At 34.6% G+C, this 24733-nt stretch overlaps 1 protein-coding gene across 3 annotated transcripts in view; it reads left to right on the top strand.

Annotated features, from left to right (window-relative positions):
* The window catches only part of NAALADL2 (N-acetylated alpha-linked acidic dipeptidase like 2), a 910351-nt gene that overhangs the window by 825216 nt on the left and 60402 nt on the right, over positions 1 to 24733 (top strand). The gene's annotated exons all lie outside the window — the stretch shown is intronic.

The following is a 24733-nucleotide window of genomic DNA, read 5'->3' as shown; positions in this document are numbered from 1 at the left end:
GGTGTCTGTAACTTCCAGACTTAAGCCTGATTAAGTGTAACTTCCATACTCAATCAAGCCTAGCCAAGTGTAGCTCCCTTCTCTTTTTTTTTTTTTTTTTTTTTTAGTATATCTTTATTGATTTCAGAGAGAGGAAAGGAGAGGGAGGGAGAGAGACAGAAACATCAATGATGAGAGAGTCACTAATCGGCTGCCTAGCCCGCAACCCGGGCATGTGCCCCGACCAGGAGTTGAACCCCGATCACCTGGATCCTAGGTCGACGCTCAACCGCCAGGCCCTTCTTTTTTGTTAACTCTTAGCTGCCTAAACTAACACTCCCATCTAGGTTTTCTGGTTGTTTCGTTTCTTTGTCTTTTGGCATTTTTTGGTCTCTTAAAATGTATTATTTTATCATTAGAAATATATAAAAAAAAAAGGTATTGTTTTTAACAAGGAACACAATATTCTGCTTAAACTTGATATTTGACAGAATATAAATGAGTGCAAGTGAAAAGAGTGCTTACTGCCGCCTACTGGCCCTGACTCCAATGACATGGTCTGTGTACTTACGACCCTGTGATATCATTTAACAGCTGAAACACAATAGGAGCTCTAGAGGGAGAACTTCAGAATCAACTTTAAGAGAATTTTGTGCTGAAGGTTTGCTACTATGAATATTAGTTGTTTTTGAAAGAATGGACTTTATACAGCACAGAGACATTGAGTTTTGAGGTATAGGCTAATGGCTGATATATGAATGATGCTAAAGTAAAACAGAATTTTATAGCAGTAAAATGTAATTTTTCCACTCGAAGTTCCACTTTCATTTCTCTGTATAGTCTTTTATGGGATTGAACTTGAACATGGTCTATAATGTGTAATTGCTTGTGAATTGTAGCAAAGTGTAAATATCTGCATGCCATTGTATCACTGCTTCTTTTAACTTGGGGTTTAGATGTTAACCTCAAAAGAAAAGGCCAAACAGAGAGAAAACAAGCATTTATTTGAGATCCAAAAGAAAGCCATTCAGAAAGCACTGATTCAAGCAGAACCGTTTCAGGGAGAAACCCAAATAGTGTTCCAATTAAGAGGTTAGGCAAGGGGTATTTATGCGAAAGGGAAGGAGAATACTTACATAAATAGAAGGGAGAAATGTCTATAGGTGCAGATAAGCTAACATAGATGCTAATTCTAAAGAATATCTGTAATTTTCAGTCACGTTGTCATAATGCCTGCTTCTCTGTTAGCTTTGCAAACAGTTGTTTGTAATACAGTGCTGCTTTAGGCTCAGTTCAAAGGTCATCTTGCCCAGTTTTAACATTCCAAGGTTTGAGGAGTAAGACAGTGCAAGACAGTTATTCTGGATGACAGCCCAGACTCTATTTTGAAGTGGCTCTGTTTATATTACTTATTTTTTTTTGTAAGTCTATAGTTCTTTTTAGCAATCTTAATTGGAATACCATAGTTCTGAGTCAAACCAATCAATATGAAATCTATTTCACCCATGATAAGCAAATGACTAGCTCCATTAACATCAGCAACTGCTGTGCCTGAGAAGTGAGAGAAGGCTGTATTTGCTAGTGATTTTCTTACCATGAAAATTGCCTATGTCATGCATTTCAGAAACTCAATTTGAGCAAAGATTCCTCAGTGAAGAATATAATAAATAAGCAGAAACAGAATTTGGAACTTGAGCTCAGACAACTCCAGATAAGTACAGTATAGAATCAAGTTGATAAGAGGGAAAAGGCGAGAAAAAAAGAATGACTTCACACACATTTTCACCTGCCTGAAAAAAGTTAAAAAAAAAAATGGTGAGGAAAAAAGATTCTCCTTACCTTTGGATGAAATTATAATCAATGGTAGCAAATCTTGGAGAGCTTTGAAGAGCTCAGAAGTGCCCTGAGGTTTACAACAATTGCTTTGAGATGTTATAAGTTCAGAGGTATTTTAACCTTAACATCACATTTCAGGAAAGCCTTGTTCTTTTGGTAGTTTGGTATCTTTAAACTACCTTTCATTGTTACACTAAAAATGTACTGTGGTGATTTTTACTGCATAGGAAATGTCTAATGTTTCAGTAAATAGGTTTTGTTTTGTATCTGAGAGCTCTCTAAAAGAATGTGCCGGTGCTTTCCATTTATTTATTTATCTCCTGAGGGAGGAAGAAACTTTCCTCAACCCTCCAAGTTTCTTTAGGCTGGTCTAATAATTAAATCTAGCCAAATTTAACAAGAGAATATAGTCAAATTTAATTATATACATGTGTATGGGAACCCCACATACATGAAACAGCCAGAGAGCTCCCTACATACATGAGAAGATCAGAGACAGGAAAGAAAAATGAGGTATATGTGATATTCTGAGGTAAGGATGAGGTAAAGCTTCCTGGGGCTTCATGGGGAAGAAAAACCATCCACAGGACAATAAGAGCAGATTTTCAATAATTAGAAAGTGCATCTTGTCCTATAGATAGGTCATAAAAAATTTCTGGTGATAACTATTATGGGAAAGGCCCTTAGTTTAAATTCTTTAAGGGAGAGGTAAACATTTCTTGTGAGATGCAAGATCTTGATTGCATTCAGCTCAAAATAGCCCATGTGCATAAGTGGCCCATTTGGGGGAGGTACATTCTGAACCCCTCTAATCTGTTGTGGACATTGTGCTGGGCATTGAAAATTCAAAAATGGTCATTTCTTGAGGAATTTAGGGTCTACTGCCAGTGATAGTTGGATCTATACAGATTAAAAGTCAAAATGTAAATGCTGGTAAAGGTTTACACTAAGTTAGTGGAGGCCAAATTGTTTATTAATTGTAATAACGAGGACTATGCCAAGTATAGTGGCTGAAACTACACCAATTGTCATGGCCAGGGAGGTTCACACTGGCTCCAGACAGTCCGAAGAAAAACCGTGGAGCTGAAGGCGGGTGAGACAATTCCTCTAGTCAGGTGACAGCAGGGCTGGCATACAGGAACAAACCGTCCTCCCGATGGCGGCCCGCCGGGCCCACGTGGGGGACAAACCACCTAGGGGGAACAAAACGGCACCCAGGGAGAACAATCCACCCCTCTGAAAGTCCTGGGCCAGCCTTCTAGGGCCCGTAGCAATAGCGGCTCTCAGCCAACGATGGGTCCGACATCAGTCAGCTACCAGGGCATCTGCCATGACTCTGCTGCATCATGTTGACATAACTGCGGCCTTCGGCTGGAGAAGGTGGCGAGAAAGCCTAAGTGTCTTCAGTTTCCCCACATTAATCTTTCCATTTCTCAATATAATAATTGTTGGGCCTAATCTTGTGCCACTTAAAGAATTTCATTTAAAATAAGTATTTATTATATTTACTTTTTTTTTTTTCATTCTATAGGCATATTTATACCTGTCTATGAACTAGAGGCTTAAAATTAGAAATGCATTGACTAATATTTCTGTAATTTTCAATTCCTTGTTATAACTCTTATCCTTAAATTTCTAAGATTTAACTATTATTCTAATATGAGGGGCGAAATTACACAGTTTATTTAGTCTATTAGGATACTACCGTATGTGTTGAATATGAAATGCCCTTACGGAAACATATAACAAAGTCAAAAGGAGGGATATCAAAGTAAATCAACATAAAAGTCAAAGGCTGAGTATAATTTACACTTGCTGGAAGACAGCTAGATAGAATATTGATAGGAATCCCAGATAATTATTAAAGGTTAGTAGGTCTCCAGAAAGCAAAACTTAAAGCAAAAAGTATAATTAATGACTGTATCTTCATAGCCCAATATTTTCAAAGAAAACTTAACAATCTAGTAACTTATCAGTGATTCACATTGAGTGCTTATTTAGTGAGAAAGAATATAAAGATCTTTACATATCTAGATATGTATATACTTGTATCTAGAGATACCTATATTTATGTATCCCTATCTCTATCTGTTTTATGTGTGTGTGTGTGTGTGTGTGTGTGTGTGTGTGTGTATGGAATATATATATATATATATATATATATATATATATATATATATATATATGCCTTTACCTGTATCTACATAGAGAGAGATTTATTATAAGCAATTGGCCCCAACCAGGGATCAAACCCACAACTTAGAAATGTGCCTTGACCAGAAATCAAACCCACAACCTTTTGGTGTACAGAATGATGCTCCAACCAACTGATCCACCCAACCATGGCAAAATCACAGTTTTTAAATGAGGAGCTGGACTCCTCACATGGCACTTTATATGGTTGGTCAAACCACACCTATCACATGGTTATCTCGTAAATGCAGAATTATTCTTCTCAGCCACTTCAAACATTCCCAAGGAATCCCCTACAATTTACTGCAATTAGCAGGATAAGTTGATTAAAATATTTCCTTTCTTCTTGATGAGGAAAGTTGTTTAGAGAATTGTCATTCTGACATTCATATTTCTTACTCTAGCCTTTCTCAAAATCTCCACAAGCTTCAGGCTGTGACTTTGAAATTTTCCTTTACCCAAGGGGCATTATTAGCTACATTCCATGAGTATTTACACCTTTCCCTATCACCTTTAGCTCTCTTTTCCTTTCTAATTCTAAATTCCATCTTTGATATTATTTCCAACTGAATTTAATTGCACTATTAAGCAAATACATTGAAATACCCTTCAAAACACCTTGATAGCTTTAGTAATATTTCCTGCACTGAGAATTATGCTTAGAAGGAATTTTAGTATATACACGAAATATGTATATAGAGAACATAGACATAGCAACTATATAAATATGCATAGAAGGTTTGATTCTGTAGTCCTTCATGGTACCTGGGAGAATTTTTTTATTCCAGAATTTCTACTATGACTTGTGGCTCACTCATATTTGGACAAGTGAAAAATGTGGCTGTGAATATAAAAGGTAAGACACAGGGAAAACAGCAGTATTGTGCCCTTAGAGGAATAAAGGAAGTGGAAGCAAACATCCAGGACTTTAAAACTACAGTCCCATATCTGTTCAGAGTTGAGGGGGATAGATTAAGTTGCAAGAGGGTCAGAAGACATGTACTGACTCTATAACCTTACTATTATGTAGCAAACTTGAGAAAAATGTGTTGGTTATACCAAATATGCTAAATAAAAATCACCCAAATTGTTGTTATTGTTGTTGTTATGTGTTTTATTTCATTTCAACCATTAAAATCACATTGCTTCCTGGGCTGTGGTAGAACCTAGAAGATAGAATTCAAGAACAATGAATCATAAAATAAAAAATGTAGTGAACATTTAGATAAAGAGCCAAATATGGGTGAGAGAAGTCTCTTAATATGCACGTTTTCTGAAACTTCAGAAAATGTATGTTTAAGAATCTCTTCAGAATTACAGAGGGAGGAGAGTAAGAAAAGTTTCTAGTACTTGAGGGATGAGAAATGTCAATTACATCAATAATTTAGTGTGTAAAAGTATTATTTATAGCATTTTATTTAACAAGCTTCCTTTATTGTTTTATTTTAGTGTAAAAATAGTGATAAAGGTTTTGTGGATTTTTTCATTATCATAGTCCTCAAACTCTATTTTCTCCATAAGATCTTAAATACCTCTACTGTCAGTTCACCTATGTTAGTAATTTTTCAAGATCCTGTTATATTTGAAGAAGGCCTATTATTGATCCACCAGTTGCCATTGAAATGTGCCTTTATATTTGTACTTGAATCTCTTTGTAATAATTACATTTATTGAGTTATGGCAATGAGTTATGCACTTTACACACATTTTTTTTAATCTTGAAAGCAATCTGTAGTAAATCCTATTATCAAATGAGGAAATTAAGCATCAGAAAAATTAAGGTACTTGCTCACATTTGGCACCTAAATTACATCATAGGATTGGAACTTCAGCCAAATTGACTCCAAAACTCACTTATATCTCCATGGTATACGTCTCTTCTCTTGACCACAATTCAGAATATATATGTGATATGAAGGGGGTAAAAATACATATTCTGGACTCCAATTATACAGTTTATTTGGAAAAGCTCTACCTTATAAAAAGCTAGCAATGAACAAATCCCAAGAATTTCTTTGCTCTTAAAAGCTTCTGTGTTCTCTTTCATAGCATTGGGATTTTAATGTTGCCTCTCTTCCTACCAGTTGTTGCAGTAAGGATGGCAAATCTTGGAGGGAAATGATCTAATAACTTTGAGGCAAACACCAAATGGAGGGGCTGAATATTTTAACTTGTTGAAAATGTGAAATGGAAAATACCATATGAGGTCCTGAGATGGGTAAGACTTTACAGCTGCATAACTTTATGTACTCTCACCTACAACATGAATTGGGTCAGAGACACAGAACTCAGTAAAGAAGCATGACTCCAATCTGAATTATTTAGCAGTACCATACAGGTGTTCAGTTCTGTATCTGTATCCCTTTCTTCACCTCTATGAAAAATGCAGCTTCCATTGGGAGACTTTTATCAATTTAGCTTCCTGGGTCACATGTCAAACCTACTCTAATGTGTTGAAAGTGTTTCTCTTTCTGTCGTAATTTCCAGGTTATTTTAAAGTGTTGCCAGAGTTAGAAACCCTCACTTGTCTAGAGTATATAAAATTTCAGTCTTTATAGAGTTTCATATTTTATGAAACTGTTAATCTGTAATTAAAGGTGTTATCAAAATTCTCATTTTTTTGTATTTTTTTCCCGATTGATAGTGGGTCTTTTAGGTTTAAGATTTTTCAATTTCCCTCTTGCTTATCAATTTTTATATCACTAATTTGTATCTCTTTCCTAATTGTATAGGCTAATGCCTATAGGACATGCAAAAATAATAGTGCTGATACTAAACATTATGACCTATTTCTGTTTTCAGACTAAATGCCTTTAGTGTATCTTTATTATATATTTTACTGTTTGCGAATATGTTAGTATTTTTGCAATAACATTCATAAATTAGAATGGCTTGCATTTTTATAGTGTAATATTTTTAAGGTTTAAGTCAATGTTAAACTTGTATCATAAAAATAATTGAGAAGTTTTACTTTTTCAGATACGCTCTAAAACAGTCTATTAATACTGGAATTCTCTGCTATTTAAAGAATATAGCTTGTGCATTTCAAGGCAAACCCTCACCTTCAAGAATTCTGTTTTGCTGCTGCTTTCTGAGACTTGATCCTGCTGGGTCTTTCACCACTCTTCTTAGTGCTTGTCTCGTTTATTTTTCTGTCACTTCTGCCTGATCTCAGGTTTGGTAGCCCGTCCATGAATTTTTAAAATATGAAATAATATCTGCCTCTAGGATTTTCTGAAAAGGATGTTTGTAGGTTTTTTATCTTGTTTGTTTTTCTTGTTATTACATTTCTGTGATATACAGAACTGATTGTGACAATTTGCCATGTTCATATGGGATTTCCTTCGTTTTCACACTTGATAAGTTTCTTAAAACTATAAATCGTTCTGAATTGCATCTTGACTAATGTAGAAATAGGGCCTAGAAGTGGATGTTTACTAGAAGAAAACCTAACTATCTTTGTTCGTAAATGAATTTTTGATAAACACTGGAATTCTATAGTGGACATTGTGGTCATCCCTCCAATATTTATTGCAGCCCTCACCCACTGAGTGGCAATCCTGAGGATTCCATGGGACTTATCTAACAGTTTATTTTTGCTACATATCTAATTGTTCTAAACTAGTGAAGGTATTGGGGCCAGGGTGATTTTTCTTTTCAATAAAAGATATGTGAGCCAAGTAGGCATGATCAGATTCTTATTCATGGTCAGGAATCCTGAGGTGGGGAAGAAAAAACTTTTCCTCTTCTGAATTTCTATTAGGAAGTTTCAACCACCTTTCAGCCAGGAGGAAAAGTCAGGTTTAGGAGGAAGCTGAGAAATTGGAGAAAAAGTAGAAATAATGGGGAAAAAGTATTTGGTACTTTTACTGAACTATGGGAACAAAATAAACCTGAAATTCTCTTTATTCCTGAGGTTTTCATTAACGTTTGCTAATGACTGTTGTTTAAGTTAGGTACTTTAGGGGAGTAGAAAATTTGGGAGCAGTCTAAAAGGCTCCTGACTTTAGGGGTTCTCTTTTGGTATCATCTTTAAGTTTTTTATAAGTATTTAGTAAAACGATTGGTACTCTTCAGTATTTCATTTCATCTATCAGATTTTTAAGGATGTAGAAACAGAAATTCAGGTAAATAAATTATTTAATCCCATAACAAGTCTTTCCAAGTAGTGTGGCAGTAGAGCTTTTGGGGATTTTCAACAATGGAGTTGGTAAACAAAATTAGATTTGGTGCTCTGTTGTTAATGAAATGTTTGCCTTAATGCTGTTAGGCTTTCTGGGGCTTGCCGTGTGTGTGTTTTCATTGCCTAATTTGGTGTGCTTGTGGTGAGATCCATATAGATGCCAGCAAAAAAAAAAAAAAAAAATACAAACTCTGGGATAATTAGGCATTTTTGTACAATACACACTTGCAATTTGATCTAGAGTGACTTTTTTCAATTATACATAAACCATGGTTTACAACAAGATCCCTTCAGGTTTTACAAAGGGAGGTCTCTGTTTTTCTACTCCTTCCTTCAAAATACTCTCAAATTGTAGACTCCACCATTGTAATTTTGTTGTAGAAGTTTACTGTGGAACATCTGTTGTGATTATCATAATGATGTTTAAATGGATACTTGTTGAAAAACGCACCGCATTCTTAGTCTAGTGACATACGCTGAGCTTTAGTGGGCACAGTTATCACCCTCTTTGATCTGTGCAGGTGCAATTAGTGCTATTTGTTCTTTTTTGTATCAAAGCTGCTATAATAAGCAGACACCATCCTTTCCAGCATCAGTACTGAAAAAAAAAAGATAAACTGATTTTTAAAAAAGTTCCCTTCGAATGGCGTGATACTTCCAAAATAGATTTAAATGTACAGGAGATATTTTTAGAGTATCCTTTGAGGAATAAACAACTATATATGTCTCTATTTGTAATCATCACACTTAGTACTATCTAGGACTCAAGACACCATAGATGCTGATACATTTTATTAGTAATAATTAGCCCAGTGGTGCCTGTAGATATTAAAATGATACTACAATGCCCTGGTTTAAAAAACATAAAAAAGGGTGAAGCTAATAATGGGCCATCCCATAGGTATGCAAAATAGAAAATCAATGACGCAACTGCTATTATTCTCTGATCTTGATATTTGCAAGTCTGCCTCTAAAAGGAGCGTATTGGAACATTTTCTAGTTTGGCCGTTAGTTTTATAGCAAGAGTAACAAATGTTCAAATTAATTCCAACATCCTCAGAAAACAGGTCTGATCCACAGTGTCTCCAGGGAACAATTCTTATCCCAAAACATTTAATAGGTTTTACCGAGCTTCTAGCATATACAAAGTACTTTTCTAGATGCTATGAAGATAAAAATGAGTCAGACATAGGTCATCCCTTGACAAGGTTTGTATCCTTAAAGGGAGCTGAGACACACACTCAAAGTTCTAATATGTGAAAAATGATTCAGTATTGTGGAAGAAATATAAATAAATGAGACTTCAGGGGAGGAAGTCTTTTCTTTTTCCTCCCAGTTTGGGGTATCATTTAGAAGTACCATTTAGCTTGGACTTCAGAGGAAAACCTTAGGGAACAATTGAGGCAACTGGCACTCCACACAGAAGAAAGAGTGTAAACAAAAGCCTAGATACATGGATGGGTTTGGGGGACACAAGCACAAGTTGTTTAACTGCGCTGTAAGGAACATAAAGGGGAAAACTAGGGCATAATATTGAAAAGGTGTGTTGGCTAGGCCCAGATTATGGGCTTTAGATATTCTCTTAAGGAGGTGATTTACTTGTCACTCACTAATGGGTTCCACCCTGACTGGGAGCTCTTTGGATACTTCAGTCAGTCTGAAGCCAACACCAGCCAAGAAAACCTCAGGATACAGACCTCCCGGGAGACTCAGGCTAGGCGTCCTGTGTGTCCTCTGCCGGCCCTGTTAAGCTTGTGCGGCTGGACTGTGGAAGCAGTAGATGCTAATAGATGTGATTTCTCCGAGGCCTTAGAGGTTATCGAGAATCCTATTTCATACATTGTGTGTTTTATGGATAGGTTTTCCTAGCCGCTTTCTGTTGAACAACTACTTAAAATGTGCTCTTATTAAAATTGTACAAAGAACTGCCTGTGGAAGCATATTGTTATTTTTGTTTCTCAGATGTAGAAATTGAGTTAAAGTTGTAGGGTAAGTCTAGAATTGAAAGTAAGATTTGGCTCCCGAACTCACCTGCCCATCATTCTAATTTCATAATCCTGTAAATCATAACTGTCCCAAGGCCAAGTTCTCAACTGAATTTAAAATATGATGGCAGATATCACTGATAGAATAAGACAAGGCATACAGGCAGGTATATATGTAGGCTGAGCAAAATTCTATGAAAATACATTTCAAGAAGATCAATTCTGATGACTGAGTACTAAGAGTCTCATACCTTTAAGAGTGAGGTAGAGCCAGCCTTTCTGATATTATATATTGAGTAGGTAAATTCATTAAAAATGAAAATACATGGACATTTGAAGTATTTTGCGGCATGTTTCATGAGTTATAGTTATTTAAGACACCACATTATAATCATTTATCACATGAATGTGAGAATCTCTAGCTTCATAATCTTTATGAGAAGACAGGATTAGGTCAAATAGTATTTGGTCTCAAACACCATGAAGCACTAGACTCCTGTTAATTCAACTATTACTTCAAATACATACTTATAATCCTGCAGCAAGATACAAATCAAAATGCTAAAAACGATACAAAGCACACAGAAAATTATCTGACAACATTCAAATAGTAACAATATTTGAAGCTCCAACTATTGTTAGGCTCTAGAGTTTCTGATTTGTGGAGCTCAACACTGTTCTGTAGAGAACCAATCCATCAAGTCTCCTGAAAGCACAATTTTTCTTTACATTCTCAAATTTTGTTTATATTTTATTATTTAGTTATGTGATAAAAAGCAGAGTGATTTCAAAGGAGGAATGTAGTGGCAAAATGTCTAGTCTCCAGCTTTGCTAATTTTTGCTAGAAAGATCTGAATCAAATCCATTATAGATACAAACTGAGGAAATTACAGGATCCACAAAATCAACATTGAACATGATAAATGTTAACACAAATCAATACATATAATTGTACTTGAGTCTTTGTGTTTTTTCCCTATTACCCATGTAGATGTCAGGCAACAAGGGTATAAGTGTAAAAAAGTTGTTTTCTCAAGCAGTTCTCTGCCTTGGTTGCTAACACACATGAAGCTCACTCACTGGCTTTTATCTTTATCTTTCTTCAGGAGCAGTGTAGGACATTAGCTCTACATTCATGAATGTGCCTGTAGTATCCCACTGAGGTTCCATAAGGCGTTCCTGCTCCATAAGCCCTCAACTCTGATCTATCACCAACAAATTCCATGTAACAAGTATATTTTCAATACCCACCCTTTGCCCTTTCTGGAACTAGACAGATTAAATATAGGGTTATGATAGAACACACGCAAACACACACACACACAAATCTGTGTTTTCACTGAGTACCAGTGAGTGCCAATTAAAAAGATATTTTTATATGCTATAATGTGTATCATAGGATTTTTTTCTCAGGCTAGTCATTATTGTAATAGGTCCTTTTAAATAATTGATAAATGCCAAATCCTTTAATACTTAGTTTCAAGGCATTTTAAACAATGTTGTACTTGTTATGTCGAAGGATGGGAGATTCAATGATGGCAGAATATCTAAAGGACTTTCCGATAGTCCAATTAAAATACTGGAGATAGCAAATTCTTATGATTTTCAAGTTATATTTGGGAATTTTGCTTTTAAGGATAAAATTTGTCATATTAATTTTTCATATCTAAAAGGATATGTCCCTTATATTTGTAATCAGCTATGTCTGCAGTGCTCTTCTGAGAGAAATGATATTATCTGTGAAGGCCTTGTTTTATTATAAATATTATATTTGGGATCATGTTTATTCAAACATACTTTAGCCTTATGTAAAAAATAAGCCTGAATTTTTTAAAATGCTAAATTGAAGCAATTGATTAGACTAACTTAAGAAGGATGAACGTTGTCATAAGGCCAATAAAATATGGGTTCAGAAAGCTCAGAAAACTTCCATGAGTGAGATTTAATACCTTTGTATTGATTTTAGAGAGAGGAAGGGAGAGAGAGAGAAAAAAAAAAAATAGATCAATTGCCTCCCCTATGTTCCCTGACCAGGAATTGAACCTGCCCCTTTTGGTGTACAGGATGACACTCCAACCAACTGAGCCACACAAACCAGGGCATTTAGAGCAATCTTAAAAATCTCATCAACTTTCCTGAATTCCTGGATGAAAAAATTATTACAAATGATAGAAAATAAGCTCCAACCTGTGTTTCATCATCCTTTCTAATATCACCCTTGTTTGTATTTTTGCATTTAATTCAGTTGTGGATGATTAATATTTTTTAAATTTTTTATGGAATATATATTTATTATAAAAAATTACATAAGAGCAGTAGAGTGGTTATTGAGTCTTAAATTATGGTGTTGGCTGTATCAGTCTAGCAAGCAGTGTTGTTTTGCTTGATGGCAAAGGAAAGGCGAAAAGGAACATGAGGGAGGAGCCACCATGAAGGTTTTCGGATGCTCCAGGCTAAGCAATATTGGTCATGGAAGGTTACCACTGTGGAAGTAAATGAAGACCACCCGAATGAGAACAAGCAAAGGTTATTTATTCAGGGCTTGCTATAGCAAGGGAACCACCTACCACCACTTGCCTTTAACAGAGACTCAAAGGCCAACTGAGGAATAGGGAAGCTTTATGTTAGAGAAAAGGGAAGGCGTCAGGTATGTCCTGATTGGAAGCTGCAGGCATGGAGGAGCTGGAGGCATGCTGCCTAGGAGCAGGGCATTCCATAGAGATGAACAGGGCATATTTGACTTTTCCTGGTAGATCTTATGTTGGAAGTGGGGTGAAAATTAGAAAAAATGTCAGTTATTGATAAGATATGGCTTTTTGGGGGTTGATTTCTATAGAAGTTGTGGTTTGGCTTCCTGGACTACTTATGGGGTCAGTGTTCTATTTTTATATATAGTCTGGTCTTTATCTGTTCAGTCTCTCACTACAGACATACATCTCTGATGACACATGTAATTAGCTGCTGATTTCACACGTGTGTTTACCAGAAATATCTCAGTGAAAAACCGCATTTGTAGACAGGAGAAAAAGCTGCACCAACTGGCTAACTTACTGACTTTACCATGTTAGATGCATATGGTCCAATGTATGGAGCAGAACTGAACAGCAGCAGAAGCCAACACCATGTAACTCTATAAGTAACAATTACTGTATTAATATCATAACTGTATTTGTAGAAAAAGAAAAATAAAAACAAAAATTATTTCCAAAGTCCAATTTTTCTTATAAGAAGTATCTCCATTTGCATCTTATATTTCAAAAAAAATGTACGTAACATGATGGGATTATTGTAATTGAGTCAACATCTACATTTAGGTAATATTAACTACACATTCAATTTTTCTATCTTATTGTTTCAAATTGCATGTTTTTCCATTTCATCTTATGCTTATTAAAAACTAGATGAATACCACACTAATTTATCTAAATTTCAATTTCCTGAATAATAGACTTTAGCTGTCATCAAAGCTAATGTATTCAGCTAAATTTATTAGACCCTCCAAATCTCCAATATTTATTTAGAGTTTCCTCTGAGGTTCTTTTCCTTGAGAAAATAAATTATGAATATGTTAAGCATGCTACTTCTAACATTTAGCAAGATAATAAATTGTGTTATAAAGCTGCACTAAAGAAAAGAAATCCAAAGCTAACCTTCCAATTCTGTTCTAGCAGTAGTTTATAGGGGTCTGGGGTCTAAGTTTTGTATTTCTCTCTGCAGGTCACAAAGCACAAAGGACACTATTATTCAAAAAAGACAATCTGTCCACATATCTTTATAAGGAATCATCCTCACTGAAGAATCTGGAAGATAAGATCAGTGTTAGGGCTTCCTTCAAAATACCTTAGGTTAAAAGTGTTATTTTTACTTTTGTTACCAAATCACTGGATCAAAATACCTTTACAGAGGACCTGCTATGTCTAAGTTTCACTAGGCTTAAGAGAAGATAAGAAAAGACTTAAAACACAATCACTATCCTGCAAAAATACAGAGTGGCGAGGAGAACTTGAATAAAAAGAAAAAGTTGCTCTACATTAAAAATGTTAAATAAATAAATAGACTTTGTCTTCCCATCCATGCAAGATCATAAGAGAAGTTATCAAAATGTTCCTAATTTTAAAACCCAAAGCTGCTAAGAATAAAACTTTTCTCAGTGGCCAAAGAATAAATGTAAGTAAAGAAAAACAGCAATTTCTTTCCCATTTCATATAATTAAAGAATCTGCCCAACCTACTAAATATGAATTGAATTAAATAAATAAAAAATAAATAAATAGTGTGATATATATATGTGTGTATATATGTATATATATGAAAATATTGGTATGGGTTGGAAGAATAGATTGTGTATTTGAATATGAAAAGGAATACAATGAAGAAAATATAATAGAAGAGATGAGCGATGTTTCTCATAATTAGGAGAGGATGGGTTTTCTACCACAGTGCCACAAAATATGCTATGTAATATGCTTACTATGTTTTATCTGGCATATACATTATTTCAATTAAATTTAGCTTCATTATTCACATGCCTTCTGAAAGCTTAGAAAAGTTTTCCACTGGAGATCTAATCCAGGGTTAGAATAGCAATCAAAATGAACTAGCTCTCAACATTTATTTTTATTTTTTGGTAAATAACCCTGAATACAAAGCATTCTTAGAATCTTGTTTTCTCAGCTTATGAACAGTTTTGTTGTTGTTTTAATGTACACAGAAATTGTTTTGCAAGCGAGTCATTAAAACTCAGGAATAAGCAGAGTAATTATAAAATACTTCAGGAGTCTATCAAGCTGTCTAGAGCTTCCCCGAGGCGCTAAAACCTGACAGCTTTGCCATTCTTTTACTGGTCTAAGGAGAAGCTGGACAATCCCCAATGCATGTACTATAATTAGCATTTTAAGTCCCTTTCTTTCCTTATTATTTATCCTAAGTTGTTAACTGGGAGGGAAATAAATCAACCAACATATATTTTCCCCTTTTTCCTTTTTCATCTTTCACTTTGATGTGATGAATACGTTTTTTTATATTCATTTTCTTAAAATGTGTTCATTCATATAGAACATTATGACATGAGTTGATCAAAATATTTAACTGACTCTCCTTTGGAAGTTCAGGCCTAGGCTTGAATGAGATTCTTACTCTGCTATCAATGAAAAATAAATCTAGATAAGTTTGGACTCTTGGCTTAAGGAAGAAAATAATTTTAATGACTAGTGGCTCTGTGAGGGAAAAAATGCTTTTATTTCATTCCTTTTCCAAATCTCTTCTCCCTAAGACTCTAGAATTACTTCTGGTCTTTTATGAAATAATGTCCTGCTCCAGTTTTAGCCCCTAATCATGTGACTGATTTCAAGCAAATCACTTGTCTTCAGGGGGGCCTGGGAGAATTTATAGAGTGCTTACCCTGGGTTATACGATAGGTGCCAAGAGTGTTACATCATAGCAAAAGATGCATTTTTGAATATTTTCCATGTACTATGTGTTTACTATACATATATATTCTTTCACTTCTTCAACACAGTAATCTTATTAAGTGAATGCTATATTAGCCATTTTATAGATGTGGAAACTGAGGCTAGCAAGTTACAGAATAGGGAAGTGGGAATTGCCCTTAACTTCTCCAAAGCCCATTTTCTTACAGTATGCTTTGCTGCCTCTTTTTCCCCATATGTGAGATATGAAAGTCAGAATGTATGAGATTCTCCAACAAACAATGTTTCACAAAGGTGAGTTAGAATAGAGCAGTGGTCTCCAGGGTCTCAAAGTTTGGTCTGAAAACCAGCAGAATCAGCATCACCAAGGAGCATCTTAGAAATGCAAATTATCTGACAGAATCTAAAGCTCTGGGTTGGGACCAGCAATTTGTGCTCTAACAAGATCTCTAGGGGATTCCACTGGTATGGAATTTAAAAGCACTGACTTCACCCAAATTGTCTTTGCTTGAGTCACGAATTGAACCTGTCTTAGCTGTGTGAATTAAGTAAGATATTTTATCTCTCAGCATTTATCTCTTCATAAAATAAATTATTTTTGCCTCATAGACTAATTGTGAAGATTAAAATAGTTAATATATGTAAAGTGCTTAGTGCAATGCTTGCAGTAAACTAAACACTCCGTAGATATTAGCTAGTATTACTATACAGTGGGTCTCCATGCTGTGAGAAGAAGGATTTCCTCTGTCCTAGGTCATTAAGTGAAAACATATTTGAAAGACCCTAGGAGATAAAATCTGTAAAGTTTATTCCTATCCTATGAATTTCATCAACAGCAACTTCTAGGCTATGTTTATAAAAGTACTTCTCACCAAACTTGTTTCTTAGAGCCATTTAACTTATCTTTATGACATACAAATAGGCTTAAAATATTTTTTTCAGTCTTTTGGAAATACAATAAAAAGTATGAACCAGGCAAATATGTAAAGTTTTGTTTGTTTTTCACTCTAAATTTTTTACTCCCTCCTGGTTCTGTTCTTGTATAAGTCACTGACTCTCAATACAAAAATCTTTCCTCATACAACCATTGGCTCTACACCTATCTGTATTTTTGTTCCCTTAAATCTTTAAAATTGGGATAGTTTGATAACTTTAAAAATTACTAAGCATGCTCACATTTTCCCCATTTTATTTGAAAAACAGATTTATGTGCTAACCCTCTCCCAGGTATGGACGTATCAAAGCTAAATGAGCTCTAGAATCCATCCAACTCTGGGCTCCACTGGTAACTAATAATTTCATCTAACTAAGAGGAAACATGCTTAAAGTACTATGCAAAAATGACTATGGGAGCAAAGAAAGAAAGAGCAGCTCTGCCTCAGAGGATGAGAGCTATAATCATCTTCCAGACAAGGCATATTTGAAAGATGAATCAGAGCCTGGGATGGAGAGCCATCCAGGTGGAGGAAACAAAATTTTCAGAGGCATTGGCTCAGGAACCTCACTAGTCTGGAGAACTGTGTCTATTATAGCTGGAGAGAAGCAGTGGGAGAAAGACTGGAAAGGAAGAAATGGGGGGTTAGGAAAAGATGTCTTATCAACCTGCCAGTCCTATAGGGTTGACTTTAATCTCATTTTGCAGAAGAGGAAAATGAATGGAGCCCATTGAGCATAAATGACATAGAAAATAAACAACAGATCACAAATTTAAGACTAGGTCTTATTCCAACCCTCATCTTGCACTCTTTCAGCTGTATTATATGCCTAGTTAGAACTTCCTTAAACAAGTATTGCATTCCTTATTTATATACAAGATTTAGATGCTCTGGTCTGACATATATTGAAAGAGCTTCTTTTAAAAATGACCCGATTTTCCACTTACTCAGAAAGAAGTGTTTTCCTGAATGTATCTTGGTGCTTTAGGCAACTGGAAATAAGCAGAAAGGGAAGAATGGAAAGAAATTAACACTGCTGGATTGTCTACTGTGAACCAGGGACTATGCCAGATATTTTATATATTGTATTATTTGAGTACTCACAACAGTTGTTTAAGTTAGATATTATTTTCGACTTCTTACAAATAAGGACTCCAAGACTGAGATATGAGAAACCTGCCCAAATAACTTGTTCAAGGTCATGCAGCCAGTTAAGTGCAAAACTAAGCCTAGAATCTGAGTGTGCTTGACCGAGGCCAAAGTCATCCCAGAATCTACTGTGTTCTTCGTGAATGAGTTCAACATTAAGATCAAAACAAGGCCACTAGATAATCTAAAAATATGGATGGAGAAAAAGTTTTAGGATAATGTCTTTAAGAAAAGACATGCTTATTCAAAGAAACCAGCAAGGCATTTCAAACTTAATCATATAAATAATCTTACATTTTAAATAGCTTTTGGATTCCAAATTTCTAGAAAGAATGATGAGGTTAGGGGAACCTATGGATGACAATAGGTCATGAGGCAGCCTGAAGAAACAGTGAGTGAAGAGGAGATATGGATCTATGGTTCTCAAGGGTTTCATTTGCCAACTCAAATTCTGTTTCCTTTGTGAAGGTATTTGATGCCTATTATTCCATATTTCCCCAAAAATTGGTGTTCTGTATAGTCAGATTTTGTCTCAGAATTACAAATAGCTGAACCTTTTTTGGCCAAGCTAAGTTCTAGAACACGACACTTCATCAAAGGAAGCTATTAGTACAAGCTCCTAGGCTGGAATCCATTAGTGTCTGAGAGACTGCTCGCCATCCAAGGAAGAGGGAGGGCTTCGATCCCTGTTTGAGCCTAGTGCAGGCTTCTCTACAAATCTTACTCAGGTTACTTCTTCAGTGTTTAGATGCCTTTCTTCAGGATTCTGATCTTCTAGGAATATCCTTGAATGACAAATATTCATTGTACAAAGGTGAAAAGTAAGTTTTTAAAAAATGAGCCCCATCTCCAGAGCACTCATGAGTATTATATGCAATTTGCTATATTTAGAAGTAGTTTATCTTGCTGAAGGCAAAACTATTTGATTACTTAACCATCTGTACATAATGTATTTCTTAAAATAAGAACAAAGAAACTTGTCATAGTTTTTTATTAACCAGATATTTTGCTAGTAGATGAGCTATAAGTCACTTAGACTAGGGAGTTCACTTGTGACTGTTTTTATTATTAAAAAAATTCTAAAAATTGTAAGTATAACCTATTGAGTGTCTGCAAGCATTTTTTCTACACCAGGGGCAGAAACTAAATATTTTGGCTATGTGAACCATAGAAGATCTGTTGCAATTACTCAACTCTGCTGACAAAGCAGCAAACAGACAATATGTCAGTGAATAGATGTGACTTGTTCCAATGAAACTTTATGAATAGTGACATTTAAATGTCATATAATATTTATATATCATGAAATATTCTTCTTTTGATTTTTTTCAACTATTAAAAATTTAAAAACCATTCTGAGCTCATGATCCTTACAAAAATGGCTGGATTTACCTGACGGCCATTGTTTGCCCATCACTGTTCTAGACATTTACCTTTTCTTCTCAGTCACTGTCACCATTTCAAGATAAGATTTATCTCTATTGCATAGATGATGAAACTGAGTATTAAGAACATTTAAATGACATTATATCACATAGCAATTGAGTCTTGCAAGCCTTTAATAATTTTCTTGACCTCTCTAAGTCTTAGTTTCTCTATATGTAAACTTGGAAGAAATATGTCTAAAGTAGTATAACAGGAATTTAATTAACTTATTTATTCAAACACTATTTAATTCTTCTTAGTTGTAAACTCTTCCCTGAAATACTAATATTCAGAAACTATATAGTGTGTAAAGCAGACCTTGACCTTGTCCACATGAAGCTTACAATTACATCTATAAAATATAAGCCAGTCAGGGACAGACAAGTATCACATCATCTCACTCATATGTGGAATCTAACGAACAAAATAAACTGATGAATAAAATAGATTCAGAGACGCAGAAGCGTGGAACAGACTGAGGAATCTTAGAGGGAAGGCTGGCAGGGGATGGGTGGGAAGAGATTAACAAAATAATTTATATGCATATATGAAGAACCCATGGGCACAGACGATAGTATGGTGAAGGCCTGGGGGGGGGGGGGGAAGGAGCGGGGAGGAGACAATAGGAGGGAGAGGGACATCTGTAATACTTTCAACAATAAAGAGAAATTTTTAAAAATTAGAATAAATGTAATTAATGCTTTGATAGAAAAAATAAAATGTAGGTCTGAGGGAAAATACAGCAAGGTGCTTATTCCAGTTTTCAGGAAAAGCCTTCTGGAAAACAATGGTGTGAGGCATTTATTTACTGAAAAGAAGAAATAGAAAAAAAATATTGCAGGCAAAGGCAATGCAAAGGGGAGAGAGAGTTAATCCTTTAGGAAAATAAGCCCTGGCCAGTGTGGCTCAGTTGGTTGGAGCATCGTTCCATACACTGAAAGGTTGCAGGTTTAATTTTCACTTAGGGCACATACCTGGTTGGGACACTTATGAGAGGCAACTGGCGAATATTAGAAATATCAATGTTTCTCTCTCTCCCCTCACCTTTCCTCTCTCTAAAATCATTAAACATATCCTGGAGTAAGGATTTTAAAAAAAAGAAAATGAAAAAAGTTTGATAATACTAGAATACAGAGGCCAAGACAAACAAAATAGAGTTCAAGACCTAATGCTAGAGAAGTAAGACGACATATAAAGACATGTTAATGTGTTTACACATTACCCTAAGACCAAAGGAAAGTCCTGAAGAGTTTTAAGCGATGAAAAAAATATTAGACTTGTATTTCGAAAAGTTCATTCTACTGCAATAGCAGAAATGAATTAGAGTATCAAGAATGGGTCCAGGAAGGCTAGTTCAAAAGTAAATGCTGTGGTCCAGATGAATGATGATGGTGGCTTAAATTAGAGTAATGGTAGAACAAAGTAAGAAAAACATTCAGATTCAAGAAACATTAAATAATTTGATTCATTTAAAAATATTTATTGCATCTCTCTCTATTCCATCCACTGTTTGAGGTGCCAGGGATAGAACAATAAACAAAATAAGCCAATACCTCTGTCCTGTTGTAAGAATAATGGACAATGTAAAGAATCAAAAGTTATTTCTAGGATTTTTCTTTTAACAGCTGGGTGGATGGTGGTCATGTGAACTGAGATAAGGAAAAATAGAAGTAGAAACGGCTTTGGTGTGTATCGATTAAAAAGTTTGACTAAAATTCTTTCTAGTTCTTCCCTAGGGTATTTTTCCTTCTGGGGCTATTCAGGACCAGAACCAAAAATAAAGAAATAGTAGGTTGATGACTCTCTAAAACAGCTTCAGTGTTCTTTTAGCTTTCTCCTACTTTTTATAACCAGAAAATTAAAAAACATTAAAATTGGAGAAAAAAAATATGACTCGAGTTACAGAACAAGAGCAGACATGTCTGATATAAACAGATATCAGAGGAAAACTTATGTACCATGCCTCCTTCTCCATCACTCAAAACAGACTTTTTCCCCCCAAGGTAGCAGCTGCTCTACTTTAAAATGGCTTATCTGGAGCTTTTACACACTAATTGAGTACGGCATTGATAGAAACTTGGGGTTTTGGAGTCACATATCCAAGATGGTTCCTATTAAGATCTCCCTCCACTGGTCCTACAAAGGCCCACCCTATTTTCTTTTTCTATACTCTGGGATCCCTTGAAAATAGTTAGTATTACAGATAATTTTCCTCACAAAGGTATTTTACCCATCAATATAGTTCAACTTCAGAATATTTGTTAGCTAATAATTATTCTGCATGTGTGCAGTTGGACTAACACAAATAGCTTTATGTCTTATGCTTTTTACATACAATAAAACAATGTTCATGAGTAGTATTTCCAAAATACCCCAGAGCTGGAGGTGGAGTCATTATAAAGTATCCTAGTTAGATGAACAGAGAAACTTAGGAAATGGAGATCTTCCTTTAAAATAATAAAAAATAATAAAATGACAAGTTTATTTCTTGACACATTATTTGAAGTGCCTCCGAAGTCAGAAGTAGGTATATTCACTAGGCAGGTTTATATTTATCTGAACCTCAAGAATAAACTTTGGGCTGGAGGCAATAGACTTGGCAATTATTCTACTTGTGTGTAATATTAGAAAAAATGGCAGCAAATAAAATTACCTAGTGCAATTGTCTGGAAGAGTATTAGCATTTGAGAGATTTGAAAATAAAACTAAGCAGAGGAATTAAGGACAAGCAGCTAAGAGGTAGGGGGTAAGTCCAGAGCCAGCAATCCCAGAAGCCAAGGAGAAGTTGTTTCAAAAATGTTTATTGTGCCAAAAGCTCCGCAACGGGTCATTGGATTTATCACAAACGAGTCAATAGTGACTTTGATAAAAATGGTATCAATAGCATGGTAGGAAGTCTGGTGCAGTGAAGGAAGAAATAAGTGTGAAAAAAGAAAATCAAGGCTGTGACAATAATAATAATTCTTTCAAGAAGTTTGGCCCATTAGGGGATAAGAAGGGGACAAAAAAATATATTGCTTATTTTTCTGTATGTTTTTTAAGTTGGGAGACATCTGAAATATTCTAATAGTGATAAAAAAAAAAAAAAAAAAAAAAAGAGCCAGTAGGAAGACATGAAAATTAAGGGGAGACGAAAAACTGATAGAGATCGCCGGTAAAGCAAGAGGGGATGGACTCTAGGAAAGATATAAAAGGTATATTTTCAGAATGACGCCCTTTGCTTGTATCGAAATAACATGGAAGTAGGAAAGATGAGGTATGGTACATTTACTTGTAAGCTATGTATCAGGCAGTGAAGATATTTTCCTCTGAAGATTTTTATTGTGAAGTAGGTAAAAGTGGGGGGAATAAAGTAAAATGATCCAGGTTTTAATATTCAGATAATCTTTTTGCAGGAGAGGATAGTATGATGTTGAATAGGAGAAAAGTCTAGACAGACATGGGTGATCATGAATTAATAGTGACATTAATAATTTATTAAGACAATGGCATCTCTAGCAACAAGTGTCTGGCAAATAATATGTTCCCTATAAATAGTTCTATGTGACTACCAAGGGAAAAGATATCTAAGATTACATCCATTATTTTAATTAAGGGCGCTTGAAAATCCATATGGTTTCTTTTGAACAATAAGCATTTACAGATGCAGTATGATTAGAAATTATAATCTCTTTTACAGGTTCAATTAAATCAACTTCATTTCAATAATGGTGAGTGATTAGAGAAATACTATCAGAAACATACTTTAAGTCATCATTCAAAGATTTTGTGTGTGTGTTTGAAGTTCTGCAATGTGGTTTACTAGATAATGAGTACAGGGCTTACAATTAATGGAAGCTTAAGAATGCTTAAATTAGGTCTTAATCAGGCTGTGAGTTAGCATGTATCTCATGTGCAGAGAACTTATCCACATCATCCATAACCCATTGACCTTAATTTTTCCCTTTCTCATAAAGTTTATTTTTAGTTTAAGGTATTTGACTGAGTAATTTTTGAATGAGATTATTGTTGCTTCTTGCTCTCTTCCAGACAAAACCAGGATAATTAGATTTATAAGAAGGAAAACAGTATTCCACAGTAAAAGGATCTAGCCTTATTTATCATCAAGAACACAAGGTTCTCAGTATATATTATTAAAATGGAGGTTAGCATTTATTGTAAATTCTATTTCAAATGCAATTTCAATATGCATTTATCTTTAGACACAGTATTCAACTTTATCCAAGTATCATTAATTATAAATAAATATACATTCACAAAAGGTTTACTTTATAAAAAATTATACTATATATTTTTTCAAGAGAAGCATACACTGTGATATATTTTTAATAATGATAAGGTATACAGAATATTACTTTGAGACATGATTTGAATTTATAAATAAGTGCTGATTTTTACTATAATAAATATAAAAATGCATTATGCTTGTATCAGAACTTATAGTTAAAAAGTAAAAACATATTTACAGATATTATCCAGTTTATATTATAAATATGCAAAAGCTGTTTAAAGGTTTAGCTTAAATGGTTTCCTTCCTTCCATGTTGATTGACAGTTCATTAAGATCAATAAGCTGCATTTGTGTCATCAGTCTGCAAGGCAGTATTGAAATACATTTTCTGCCTCTCTTGTAATCTATGTAAAAAGTGATAGATCAAAAATTATCTAAAGAGTACAGGGAAACTAGGGATACATTGGTATCCTCATATTCCTCGAACTAGAACAGAAGTTCAGGTGAATAGACTGGGAGCATACCTAGAAGAGCAATGTTGGTGCCTTATAATAGACTGAGTTTCCTTCTAGAGGAGTGAAAGAGAGGATAATGGACTCAGGAAATTATCTTTAATATATTATAATGGATGTGCCATGATAATGCAACGAACAAATTTCATAGCCCACAGTCACTAATGTACTTTTTGTGTATACGATGTTTTACCAAAATTCCCATTTTTACTCCATATTTTTATCACACACACAAACAATTTGAGTCCCTACCTCTAGCATTTTGTTGCTGTTTATAGTGACCACAGTGCTCTTATTTGACACCTTGTAAGTACCATTTGTAATGTTTTTTGGTCTTTCTGGCTAATATCTTGGCTTCCAACCTATAAACCCCTTAACAACAAGAACTACTTTTTAGCAATGATTCCAGGATTCTTGAATTGTAGGTGCTTCATAAGTGTGTCTTCAAAATTAATACCTCTAAGATAAAATGTTCTAAAATTAATTAACTATAAAATTAAGGATCATGTAAGACTGGTTAACTGGTGATTTCTAATAATATTAAGAACTTTTTTATTTGTTGGTCAATGTTGTTCTGTGAGATATCCTGTGATGTTTTAGAAGAAAGGAGTGATAAGAATACTGTCTATTGCTTAGCAATATGTGAAGAACAAAAGAGAAATCATGGAAATTTCGGAGCTAGACAAGGTGCTTTGTTTGTGAAATTATATGTGTGTGTTTATATATATGTATATATTTGCCAGATAATCAAATCCATAGTAAAACAGAGGTTTAATTTATTTTTGTTGGTTTTTCAACTATGTTATACAGAAGGAAATAATTACATTAACAATTTGCATCAAAATGATAATATTGATCTATTAAATAAATAATTGACT

The sequence above is a fragment of the Miniopterus natalensis genome, chromosome 6 (assembly GCF_054644295.1).
Source record: "Miniopterus natalensis isolate mMinNat1 chromosome 6, mMinNat1.hap1, whole genome shotgun sequence".
Lineage (NCBI taxonomy): Eukaryota > Metazoa > Chordata > Mammalia > Chiroptera > Miniopteridae > Miniopterus > Miniopterus natalensis.
Note: the sequence above shows the minus strand (reverse complement) of the source record. Positions and strands in the feature narration are given on the sequence as shown.